At 46.1% G+C, this 13,136-nt stretch overlaps 1 protein-coding gene across 2 annotated transcripts in view; it reads right to left on the bottom strand.

Moving 5' to 3' along the window:
• Nucleotides 1-11,439, bottom strand: part of PLP1 (proteolipid protein 1) — a 50,602-nt gene extending 39,163 nt beyond the window's left edge. Inside the window, exon 1 of one of the 2 annotated variants that reach the window (XM_055376812.2) lies at nt 11,109-11,439. The gene's annotated coding sequence lies outside the window, so the exon portion shown is untranslated. The remainder of the gene's footprint in view (nt 1-11,108) is intronic. The other variant, XM_055376821.2, reaches the window with a different exon arrangement.
• Nucleotides 11,440-13,136: the final 1,697 nt, after the last annotated feature.

Genomic DNA, 13,136 nt, shown 5'->3' with positions numbered 1-13,136 from the left:
GTGCCTGTAATCCCAGCTACTCGGGAGGCTGAGACAGGAGAATCGCTTGAACTCGGTAGGCTGAGGTTGCAGTGAGCCAAGATCATGCCACTGCACTCCAGCATGGGTTACAGGAGCAAGACTCTGTCTCAAAAAAATAAATAAAATAAAATAAAATAAAATCTCTCTTATTTAAAAAAAAAAAAAGAAAAGAAAATATCTCCTTCCAGCCTCACAGGCCGATTCTATTCTGTCGTCATTTCATAGCCTCTTCCATGTAGGTTACAAGCCGCTAGCCCGCCTCTTAGAACCTCTCATTTCCTTTCCACCGTGGAAATCTATCCTCAAGGAAATCACTTCTCAGTGTTCCATCTGCTATTCTACTACTCCTCAGGGATTGTTCAGGCCCCCTCCCTTCCCTACACATCAAGCTCGGGGATTTGCCCCTGCCCGGGACTGGCAAATTGACTTTACTCACATGCCTCGAGTCAGGAAACTAAAATACCTCTTGGTCTGGGTGGGTAGAGGCCTTTCCCACAGGGTCTGAAAAGGCTACTGCGGTCATTTCTTCCTTTCTGTAAGACATAATTCCGTGGTTTGGCCTTCCCACCTCTATACAGTCCAATAACGGACCGGCCTTTACTAGTTAAATCACCCAAGCAGTTTCTCAGGCTCTTGGTATTCAGTGAAACCCTCATACCTCTTACCATCCTCAGTCTTCAGAAAAGGTAGAATGGACTAATGGTCTTTTAAAAACGCACCTCACCAAGCTCAGCCACCAACTTAAAAATGACTAGACAATACTTTTACCACTTTCCCTTCTCAAAATTCGGGCCTGTCCTCGGAATGCTACAGGTTACAGCCCATTTGAGCTCCTGTATAGACACTCCTTTTTATTAGTCCCCCGTCTCATTCCAGACACCAGCCCAACTTGGGCTGTGCCCCAAAAACTTGTCATCCCTACTATCTTCTGTCTAGTCGTACTCCTATTCACCATTCTCAACTACTCATAAATGCCCTGCTCTTGTTTACACTGCCGGTTTACACTGTTTCTCCAAGCCTTCACAGCTGATATCTCCTGGTGCTATCCCCAAACCGCCCACCACTCTTAACTCCCTCTTAAAGTAAATAAATAATCTTTACTGGCAGGGCTATGCTGAACCTCCTTGGGCACTCTCTAACTGGATGTCCTGGGTCCTCCCAATTCTTAGTCCTTTAATACCTGTTTTTCTCCTCTTATTCGGACCTTGTGTCTTCCGTTTAGTTTTTCAATTCATACAAAACCGCACCCAGGCCATCACCAATCATTCTATACAACAAGTGTTTCTTCTAACAACCCCACAATATCACCCCTTATCACAAAATCTTCCTTCAGCTTAATCTCTCCCACTCTAGGTTCCCACGCCTCCCCTAATCCCGCTCGAAGCAGCCCTGAGAAACATCGCCTATTATATCTCCACACCATCCCCCAAAAGTTATCACTGCCCCAACACTTCAACACTATTTTATTTTTCTTATCAATATAAGAAGACAGGAATGTCAGATCTCTGAGCCCAAGCCTGCATATATACATCCAGATGGCCTGAAGCAAGTGAAGAATCACAAAAGAAGTGAAAATGGCCAGTTCCTGCCTTAACTGGTGACATTACCTTGTGAAATTCCTTCTCCTGGCTCATCCTGACTCAAAAGCTCCCCAACTGAGCACCTTGTGACCCCCACCCCAGCCAGCCAGAGAACAACCCCCTTTGACTGTAATTTTCCACTACCTACCAAAATCCTATAAAACAGCCCCACCCCTATCTCCCTTCTTTGACTCTTTTCGAACTCAGCCTGCCTGCACCCAGGTGATTAAAAAGCTTTATTTCTCACACAAAGCCTGTTTGGTGATTTCACATGGACGCGCATGAAACCTAGTATGGTGCCTTGTTTGTGGCTGGCCTTTATTAAATAACCAGAGAACATCCTCCCATCTCTATTCATATATATAGGAGGACAGTAGGATCATTGGTGTTCTTGAGATTAGGTCCTTCAAGCTTTCATCCAGGAATTAGAATAGACGGCTGACTTGGTCCATCTGGACATCCATCCTGTTGTTCATCCAACAACCACCATAACCACCAGCATAGTTTCTGCTCCTCCTCTTAGAAAGCCCAAATTCCAACAAAGATACAATGCCTCTTTCCCTTTCCCCAGCAGCCCTGATGATACAGTCTCTATTTTTAAAGAGAACCTCCCTCAACTTCTTCTCCAAATAGGAGCTAATGAATAGGAAAGAAAGTATTGCCAGGCCCAGTGGTTCATGCCTGTAATCCCAGCACTTTGGGAGGCCAAGGTGGGTGGATTGCTTGAGCTCACAAGTTCGAGACCAGCCTGGGCAACATGGCAAAACCCTGTCTCTACAAAAAATACAAAAATTTGCCAGGCATGATGGTGCGTACCTGTAGTCCCAGCTACTCGGGAGGCTAAGGGGGAGGATGGCTTGAGCCCAGGAGGCAGAGGTTGCAGTGAGCTGAGATCATGCCACTGCACTCCAGCCTAGGCAACAGAGACAGACCTTGTCTCAAAAAAAAAAAAGTATTAATTGACATCAAATTGAACATTTTTAAAGCAGTGACAAATGTTACTAGAGCCCCTCACTGGAAGGAGAGTGGAGTTTCCCAAAGCATGACCAGAGATTGTCATCTCCACTGGATGGTGAAAGGTCTAATGTTAAAAAAAAAAAAAAATCTGCAGGCAAATATATTTGGGGAAGCCTGGGTTAACCAAAGTTTTTTGTTTTTGTTTTGTTTTGTTTGTTTGTTTGTTTGTTTTAGTGTCTCTTTAGCCAGGCATGGTGGTACGCACTTCTAGTCCTAGCTACTTGAAGAGTCTGAAGCAGGACTGCTTGATCCCAGGAGTTTAAAACTGCCATGAGCTAGGAGCATGCCACTGCACTGTCACCTGGGCAATAGAGTGAGACACTGACTCTTAAAAAAAATTTTTTTCGGCAGGGCGCGGTGGCTCAACGCCTGTAATCCCAGCACTTTGGGAGGCTGAGGGGGGCGGATCACAAGGTCAGGAGATCGAGATCATTCTGGCTAACACGGTGAAACCCCGTCTCTACTAAAAAATACAAAAAAAATTAGCCGGGCATGGTGGCAGGCGCCTGTAGTCCCAGCTACTCTGGAGGCTGAGGCAGGAGAATGGCGTGAACCCAGGAGGCAGAGCTTGCAGTGAGCCAAGGTCACACCACTGCACTCCAGCCTTGGTTACAGAGCGAGACTCCGTCTCAAGGAAAAAAAATAATGATTTTTTTCGGCCGGGCACAGTGGCTCATGCCTGTAATCCCAGTACTTTGGAAGGCCAAAGTGGGCAGATCACCTGAGGTCGGGAGTTCGAGACCAGCCTGACCAACCTGAAGAAACCCTGTCTCTACTAAATATGCAAAAACTAGCCAGGCGTGGTGGCACACGCCTGTAGTCTCAGCTACTTGGGAGACTTCACAAAACCTCCACTATGCTAACATGCATTATGGCCTCTAAAAGACAGAGATGATAGAGTTTGCAGCTTGATGCCATTAGTTAAGTACTTACTGTGTGCTAGGCTCTGTACTAAGTGCTTCACTTGCATTAATCCTCATCAAATCCAATAGATACTGCTGTTATCTTCGTTCTTTAATTCCTTCCCACATCCCAATAGCCCAAGGTCTGGCTTGAGTTGGCAGGCTTCTTGTCTCAATTACTAGCATCCGGCTCCCTCCTGGCCAGTGTCTTCTTGGCAGCATTTTCCCTTATCTCACCCTCACTAGTCCATGCTTCATCCTCATCCTATCCCAGACAAATGTCAAAGTCCCAAGTGAAGTTATAACGACCTGATATGGTTTGGCTCTGTGTCCCCATCCAAATCTCACCTTGAATTGTAATCTCCATAATCCCCATGTGTCAAGGGCAGGAACAGGTGGAGGTAATCAGATCATGGGGGCGGTTTGCCTCATTCAATTCTTGTAATAGTGAATCTCATGAGATCTAATGGTTTTAGAATCATCTGGCATTTCCTCTGTTTGCACTTATTCTCTCTTCTGCCTCCCTGTGAAGTGGTGCCTTCCACCATGATTGTATGTTTCCTGAGGCCTCCCTAGCCATGCAGAACTGTGAGTCAATTAAGCCTCTTTTCTTTATAAATTGCCCAGTCTCAGATATTTCCTCATAGCAGTGTGAGAATGGACTAATACACCACCCAAGGCATTCTTCTTGCCTGCTACCTAGATACAGCCAATTTACCAAGACAGGGGAATTGCAATAGAGAAAGTTTAATACATGCAGAGCCAGCTAAACAGGAGACTGGAGTTTTATTATTAGTCCAATCAGCCTCCCTGAAAATTTGAAGGGTAAGGTTTTTCAAGGATGGTTTGGTTCTATGTGAACTCTAGCAGTTATCAACCTGCTTTTTTGTCCCGCTACTCCCTCCCCTTTGAAAAACTGGTAGCAGTAAACCTTATAGCCAAAAGAGGAAATGGGAATAGGAAGAATACAGATATGGATATTCAAAAGACAATCATAGGGCTGTGGAAAATGGTCCTTATGTGCTGAGTCCACTTCTGCTTGGGACCACAGAGGAGTCGCTGTTCCAGGTGGAGTCATCCAGTCAGTTGTCAGAAATGTAAAAGTCTGAAAAGACATCTTAAAAAGCCAATCTTAGGTTCCACAATAGTGATGTTATTTACAGGAGCAATTGGCAATGTTGCAAATCTTGTGATCTCTGGAACAATGGCTATTAATCATTTCACTACACCTGTATCTTAGCAGAATTCAGGCCCCTTTCATAATCTTAAACTTGTGGCCTTGTATTAGTTTTATAAAGGCAGTTTAGTTTTGGGAAGGGCTATTACCATTCAATCTATAAATTTCTACCAAAGTTAGCTTGGCCGACACCCAGGAATAATCAAGGGCAGTTTGGAGGTTAAAGGCAAGATGGAGTTGGTTAGGTAAGATCTCTTTCACTGTCATAATTTTATCACTGTTAAAATTTTTGCAAAGGCAGTTTCAAAGAGGTCCTCTCTACTGAGGACCTCTTTAGAAGCCTTTGTGGGATGGGTAATGTCCCTCTTCCAGACTCAAGCCCTCAGCTCCAACCTCCTCTGGAGTCCTCTGAGCTGACCGCTGTGGCTGAGCTGGGCCAGGGGTATGCTGCCTCCCTCCACTGCCAGTGTCCAGTTGAATGCCACCTTGAATGCACAAGGACCAGATGTGTATTTTTCAAGTGTGAGCCAATCTGGTGCCACTGAATCCTGCAAAAAGGCATGCCCAGGCCCTGGAAATGTTATAGTAGGTAGTCAGACATGAGCAGGGCAGGAGAGGGCTCCCCCCAAACCACGAATGTCAGGTGACCATCAGGTGATGGTCAGGTGATTGTTAAACTGTCTCTCTAAAATAATAATTGGTTGCAGTTGGCACCAGGGAATGTCTCCCAATAGATAGAAAAACCTAAAACTGGTGATCAGCAGCTTCCTGATAAGATCTCAGGAGCTGGGCTAGTGGGTTCAAGCATGTGCACTAAGAGGCAAAATGGCAGAGTTTAACTGGTATATGGCCTTCCTCTAGAACACTCAACTGATAAGGAAAGAACGCCTCATGTGAGCATGCTTACAACTTCAGTAAACATACTGTGCATACGGCCCCTCCCAAATGCTGGCAGGCCAGTGCACATGTGGACAGCCCACCCCAAGGGAAGAATCAAGAGAGAAGAGATGCAAACTCCCAGAAGCATGCCAACATATAAAACCCCAAGTCAAAGGTCAAACCATGCATTTGAACCTCTCAAGTCGCCTGCTTGGTCCTCTTACAAGTATACGTTACATCCTTTTGTTCCTACACTAAAACTTCTTCAGAAACTTTCACTCCTCCTCTAAAACTTGCCTCAGTCTTTCCCTTTGCCTTATGACCCTCCATCGAATTCTTTCTTCTGAGGAGTCAAGAATTGAGGTTGCTGCAGACCTGTACAGATTTGCCACTAGCAGGAAGACCAGAAGTTGCAACAGCTGCAGGCAGAGAGTAGGGGTGAGGTGGTCAGTGCAAAGAGAATTCTGGTGGCAAGGGGATCCTTGATCTGTGGTGGTGTGTGACCACTCTGGGCAGTGATCCAAAAAATTGAATTCACACACACTCCTTCCTGGAGCAAGCAGAACAAATGTTTCTTGCATCCTGCTCAGCTCCAGCCCGCCTCAAGCTCCAACCACCCCCCACCACACCAAAAAAAAAAAAAGATTTAAAGCTCAGCTATTTTTAATTTTTTGCTTCTCCAAAAGTTGGCCTGGAGCTCACAACTATTTTTCCTCTTTTCTCTACACTGGAGTTTTCATCAATTTGAAACTCTCTTAATCCTTTAGGCCATGGGCTGATGAACCTTCTGAGGTAAACTCTTTGGCAAACTGCATAGGTGGGTGTCAGTGGGGATCATGCTCTTGTTGAGGACAAGAAGGGCCTTCCTCAGCCCTTGCAAGCCAAGACTCCCTCTCTGGCCCTTTTCTGGCATTTCCTGCTGTTCTTGGCTATACAATTCCTAAAATCCTTAGAATCTTCAAAGTGATGCTTTTTTGTATGCTAATGATTGACTGATGGCTGGCAGCAGGTAGGTAGCCTCAGGATGGGAGTTGGTCACCAAAAAGACCAAGGCAGAATTAGAGGATTGTGATGTTCAGCCACACCCCCAGCCTCCTAGGAGGGGAGAAGGGCTGAAAGTTAAGTTAATCACCGATGGCCAATGATTTAATCAATCATGCCTACATAATAAAGCCTTCATAAAAACCCAGAAAGACAGGGTTTGAAAAGCCTGTGGATAGCCATACATGGAGTTTGAACATCTGCCCACCAGAAGGATGGCATATCCCAACTCCACAGAGACAGAAGCTCCTGTGCTCAGGACTTTAGCTCTCACCCTATGTATCTCTTCATCTGGCCATTCATTTGTATCCTTTAAAATCTCCTTTCTAACTGGTAAAATTAAGTAAGTGCTTCCCTGAGTTCTGTGAGCTGCTCTAGCAAACTGATCAAACCTGCGGAGGGGTTCATGGGAACCCCGATTTATAGCCAGTCAGTCAGAAGCAGAGGCAAAATAACCTGGGGCTTGTGATTGGCACTGGAAGTAGGAGACAGGCTTGGGGACTGAGTCCTCAACCTACAGGATCTGACGCTATCTCCAGGTAGGTAGCATCAGAATTGAATCGGAGGACATCCAGCTGGTGTCTCCTGCAGAGTTACTTGCTTGGTGTGTGAGAAATTGGGAAACACACCACACATTTGGTCACAGAAGTGTTCCATGTTGAATGTTGTTGGGTAAGAGCATAAGATTAACAGCTTATGTTTTTTTTCTACTCAGGCATCTACCTCTTCCCCAAATCTAGTTCCTTCTGCCCTCTGTGTGGAGAAGACTACTGGGCCTTAAGCTCCTGAAGGAATCACAGCATTGGAGCCAGCACAAGCAGCACTTCCTAGAAATCTCCAAGGCTTCAGAGCTGATCACACTTGGCTAGGGCTGAGCCCAAGTTCCATGGAGAGAAACCTTTACAAGGTGCCATGGCACCTGCCTTAAAGAGGGCAGGCACCCTCATCAGGGCAGGCAACTAATAGGAGTCCCTGGCAGCTTGGGAGTTGGAAACAAATCTTAGAAGACAGACTGAAACTAATAGCTAATAGTTTTTGATTACTTGGTATATGTCCAGCCCTGTTCTAACTGCTTTATAGATAATTATGCATTGAATCTGTGAAACGCTCTTATAAGGAAGGTACTGTTATCTCCATTTTATAGGCAAGGCAACTGAGGCACAGAGAGGTTACATTGGTGGTAGAATACGGAACAACATTATGAACCTAGACAATCTGTCATCAGATCCCAGGTTCTTTTTTTTTTTTTTTTTTTTTTGGAGACGGAATCTCACTCTGTCACCCAGGCTGGAGTGCAGTGGTGCGATCTCGGCTCACTGTAACCTCTGCCTCCTGGGTTCAAGCAATTCTCCTGCCTCAGCCTCCCAAGTAGCTGGGATTACAGGCATGTGCTGATCCCAGGCTCCTAACCACTAGGCACACGACATGTACATGAGTCCCCTCTCCTGAATCTCCACTTCCAGATTTAGTCCTTCGCTCAGGACCTGGTTCCTGATGCCTGCAGGGTTTTTAGTGTTGTGCTGCAGTCGGGCTCTGGGACAGTGTAGCCTTAGGGCACAGAGCAAGGAGAGAGCCCCTCCAGTGAATCTGCAGGAGGGCCAGGATAGGAAAGGAGGGAGGGCAGCAAAAGCAAATACCTGGAAGCAGCTAGTAAGATAACAGAACAGCGAGAATCCTCTCCTCCCCAGGCAATACAACTGCATCCCCCACCTCTCCCAAGTACACAGATATGCATGCACTCGCCTGCACATACATCTGTGCTCAATTATTCCAGCGGAAGGGCAGAGCAGGGCTGCCAGAGAAGAGATTGCTTGTCAGTGAAGGAGTTTGGCAGATGTGCCCTCCAGCTCTGTTTTTGAAAGAAGCCAGAGCTTTGGGGGCTGGGTTACCTGCAGAACTCCAGGAGCTTAGAGAGTGCCTCCAGAGAGGGCAGATGCTGAGAGGACCTCGGGCTGCGCTGCAGGATAGGCTCATTCAAAACTCTGTGAGCCAAGCTTTGTGGACAGCCTCCTGGACTCTTCTTGATCAAGCTCTAAGACTCCATTCTGGAACCTTCCTAAGGCAGGCTTAGTGGCAATTTTTCTCTTGGCCCTGATTATTCTGCAGAAACCCCTCCATCTTCTCAATCAGTGGGCTACCTGAAAACAGAACTCAGTCTTCATCAGTTCCTTAGGCTTTGACTCCTCTGCATAAAAATAGTCTTGGTGACCCCTCAGTTTTCCAAGAATAAGCTGGCTAAACATGAAAGCAAGGTCTTCCCATAGTGCTTCTCTCCCAAAAGCTCACTGTACTGTGTGGTTAGAACCTGTCTACCTCACATCATCAGACATCTCTGCAATTGGCACCTACTCTTCTATTTTTATTCTTACTTTTACAGGCTCGCGTGTACTTATGCGACTCAGTTCACTAAAATAAGGATGGTACTGTCCTGTATATCTCCTAGAAGTTTTGAGAATCTGATGAGATAAAGTCCTGTATGCCCTTGTGAAGTACACGAAGTGCTCTATGTGCTAGAAGACACATCCATCTCACCCACCAGCCTGTTAGCTTCTTGTCTGAGTGTTCCCTTCCTAGTGCCCAACAGAGTACTTTGTACATAGTAGACTCCCAATAAAATGGCTCTTCATTAATTCAAGATATGACTGGGAGGAAGTGCAGCATTTTAGGATTGCAAATGACTATCAAGCCTCTGTTACTGTGAGTTGCTTCATGGCCCACGCCTTGGACTAGGCCCTACCCGTAGTCCCCAAGAGCATCATCAGATGACACAAGTGAAGCCAACATCACAACTTTTTCTTTAGAAGGGTACACTGGGAGTAGGGCTATGCTGGGCTATGAGGAGATTGGGTTAAGGCCCCTCATTAACAACAAGGAGGTGGGAATGAGAGCAATACCTGGGACCAACACTGTGATGGTAGAAGGTGAGGGAAGACAGAAGAAGGCATGGGGACTTTGGGACTCTGGCTTCTTGTTCATTCCAAACTATTTCAGATCCATTCGATGTAAGCAGAATGAAGGGAGAAGGCTGAGTGGGACCATCTCCCTCTAGCAGCAGGCAGACAGCCTAAGACTCAGAGAGGGGAAATGATCACAGCCCCATAGACCTGCAGGAGCCCTTTGAGGCCACCTCCTTCAGTTTATAGTTGAGGCTCAGAAACCTAAAGTAATTTTATCCAAGGTCAAGAACCAGGGAAGGACACAGCCATGACGGGAATCCAGGCAGCCCAGCTCATAGATCAGGCTTTGATTCCCTACCCTCACACAAAGGGAAATGGTTCTTTATTATTCCATATGCCTTAACCAGTTTGACCTTCACAGCAAGCCCAGTAGTCAGGCAAAGGGCCATCATTCCCATTTTATACCAGAGGAATCTGGGGCCCAAACAGATTTTTTCATTAATAGTACATATTGGGCCAGGTGTGGTGGCTCATGCCTGTAATCCCAGCACTTTGGGAGGCTGAGGTGGGTGGATCACCTGAGGTCAGAAATTTGAGACCAGCCTGACCAACACGGAGAAACCCCGTCTCTACTAAAAATACAAAATTAGCTGGGCGTGATGGTGCATGCCTGTAATCCCAGCTACTCGGGAGGCTGAGGCAGGAGAATCACTTGAACCCAGGAGACAGAGATTGCAGTGAGCTGAGATTGCACCATTGCACTCCAGCCTGGGCAACAAGAGGGAAACTCCATCTCAAAAAATAAATAAATAAATAAATAAATAAATAAATAAATAAATAAATAAATAAATAAAATAGTATATATTGGTGACATGGCCAGGAACATTAAATAGTGCTCTTAACAGAGCAGCTGTTAAGGGCATTACAGCTAGTCAGCCAAACCTGGGTTTGAATCTTGGCTCAACATTATTACTGTCTGTGAGACCCTGAGGGAAGTTGCTTATCCTCTTTGGGGCTCAGTATTCTCAACTATAAACTAGGGAACGATAATATTACTAACCTCACAGCCTGTTGTGAGCACGAAGTAAAGCAATATATGTAGAGTTCCTGACATGGTTGGAGGCATGTAGTGAGTGCTCCATAACACAGTAATTCTTCCTTTCTCTCTGCACCCACCCCAACCTCAGTGCCTCTCTCTTCAGGAGTCCAGGAGGATGGGGAGGGGCAGTTGGTAATAGAGCTGAAGAAGTATGCTTTGGGACACATAACCAGCAATATTCCCTTATCACCTGGCCCTAGCTCCTCCTGCCTCCCTCCCTCATCCCACCAAGGACATTGGACAAAAGAGTATCCAGAGCGGACTGGTACTCCATTTCTGTTCCTGAGCTGGCAGCATGCAAAACCTTTAAATACAAATTTTAAATCAGCAAATCCCAATTGCCTGATCTTGGAGGCAAAAAAGACAGATAGACAACAGATGTAGAGAAAGGAGCCAGGAGGACCAAATACCCCACAGCTTGGGGTTGGGGGAGGAGGTAGAGATAAAGACGAAATGAAGGCGAGGAGACAAGTGCACACAAATACGGATGCTTACCATGTGGCCGAATTCCTTTTCCCCTAGGCAGACAGTCAAGCAGCTTTGTGGCCTGGTAGGACCAGGCCTCCTTGTTTCTCGGTATTGCTAAAACCAAGGTTAATGTCAGATCCTGACACTGGCCCAGTGACAATCCTAGCCAGCAGGAGCCTGGCTCAGAAGAAGTGAAAAACAAAATGATAAGCAAGTGCTCTTTGCAGAAGTCTTTCCCTTTTATGACCCCATATATATTTGTCTGTTCCTTTCTCATCTATACCATTTTCCTAGTTTGTAGAAAACTGGCCGGCTTCTGTCTTGGGACTACTGCAAGGGAATGTTATTCCCCAGCTATAAAGTAGGTCAGAGCCAGACTGGAGACTTGCATTCCTGTGTGGTTATCTCCATTGTCACCACTCAAGTCTCAGGGATTGCTCTTCCTAAAACCATGTCCTTGGGAGCAAGGCTTTGCCCATTGTTTTCTCTTCTCTTCTCTTCTCTTCTCTAGCAGAAGGTCTCTAAAGGCTACTATCCCTAGAACTGGCCATCTTCAGGCTGAAGCTAGGTTGGGCTAAAATGATCAGCCTTCAGTAGAAATCAAGGCTGAAACAGGTAAAAAGCAGGCTGTCTGAGCATTTCCCTACCAGAGACCCTTCAGCTAAGTGTCTGGGTATACTCAGTCAAACTCCATCCCTGCCTTTGTGTTCATATTCTGTGTCCCTATTCAAGAAAGGTAGTTTTCTTTCTTTCTCTCTTTCTTTCCTTTTCTTTCTTTCTTTTTTTCTCTCTCTCTCTTTCTTTCAGTCTTTCTTTCTCTCTTTCTTTCTTTCCTTTCTTTCTTTTTTTTTTGAGACGGAGTTTTGCTCTTGTTGCCCAGGCTGGAGTGCAACGGCGCAATCTCGGCTCACCACAACCTCTGCCTCCCGGGTTCAAGCGATTCTCCCGCCTCAGCCTCCGGGGTAGCTGGGATTACGGGCATGCACCATCATGCCCGGATAATTTTGTATTTTTTAGTAGAGACGGGATTTCTCCATATTGGTCAGGCTGGTCTCGAATTCCAGACCTCAGGTATCCACCCGCCTCAGCCTCCCAAAGTACTGGGATTACAGGCGTGAGCCACCACGCCCGGCCTGGCAGTTTCCTTAAACCAGCTGTCAGGTGTCTCGGCCCTCAGCTTCCTGAGCTATGCTGCCCATTTCTCAGAGCAGCCAGGGGAATCTCTGGGCAAGTGTAGTGTTGCATCTGTCAGAAGAAGAAATAAAGCTTCTTAATGATCCTTGAGTGAATAGAGAGGTTAGTTTCATTAAATACAGGACTGCCAAGCTGGCAGCCTTACTGATTAGGCTCCTTGCATCAAGTTCTCAGCACAAAGATGGTGGAATTGGGATTAAGAGGAACAAAGGGAGCCCACATCCCAATGAGAAACATTCAGGATGTGGAGGCCCTTTGCTGGTCTCCAACGAGGTGCTTTTGTTTCACTTTTGGTGCCCTTCAGCAGGGGCACCTCCTCCAGGTGGACCAATTGACATCCAAGGACAGGTCTAAATGTTCAGGTGCCATGGACTCGATGTGTTCCTTAAAATTCATATGCTGGAAATTAATCTCCAAAGTGACAGTGTTGGAATATGGGCCTTTTGGGAGGCTCCAACCACATGAATGGATTAATGTCAACTATAAAAAGGGCTTGTGGGAGTCGGTTCACTCTCAAGTCCTTCTGCCTTATCCGTTTGAGGGCGCAATGTTGGGGACACAGCAAGGCCCCATCTTGGAACCAGAGACCAAATCTATTGGCGCCTTGATCCTGAACTCTCCAGCTTCTAGAACTATGGTAATAAATTTATCTTCTTTATAAATTACCTAGTCTTTGGTTTTCTGTTATAGCAGCACAAAACAGACTAAGACAACAGATGTTTAGCATCTGGGCTCTTAGTATTCCCTGCTCACTACCACTTCCCTCTCAAGGAAGAAGAAGGGTGATGCAGGAAAATGGAAACTTGCATTTGCTGAGCAAGTATTGGTTGCCAGACACTGCTTTGGGAACTTTCCTATACC

Source organism: Gorilla gorilla, chromosome X (genome assembly GCF_029281585.2).
Source record: "Gorilla gorilla gorilla isolate KB3781 chromosome X, NHGRI_mGorGor1-v2.1_pri, whole genome shotgun sequence".
NCBI classification, from domain to species: Eukaryota; Metazoa; Chordata; class Mammalia; order Primates; family Hominidae; genus Gorilla; species Gorilla gorilla.
The sequence above is the reverse complement of the archived record's forward strand: the minus strand, read 5'-3'. Positions and strand labels throughout refer to the sequence as shown.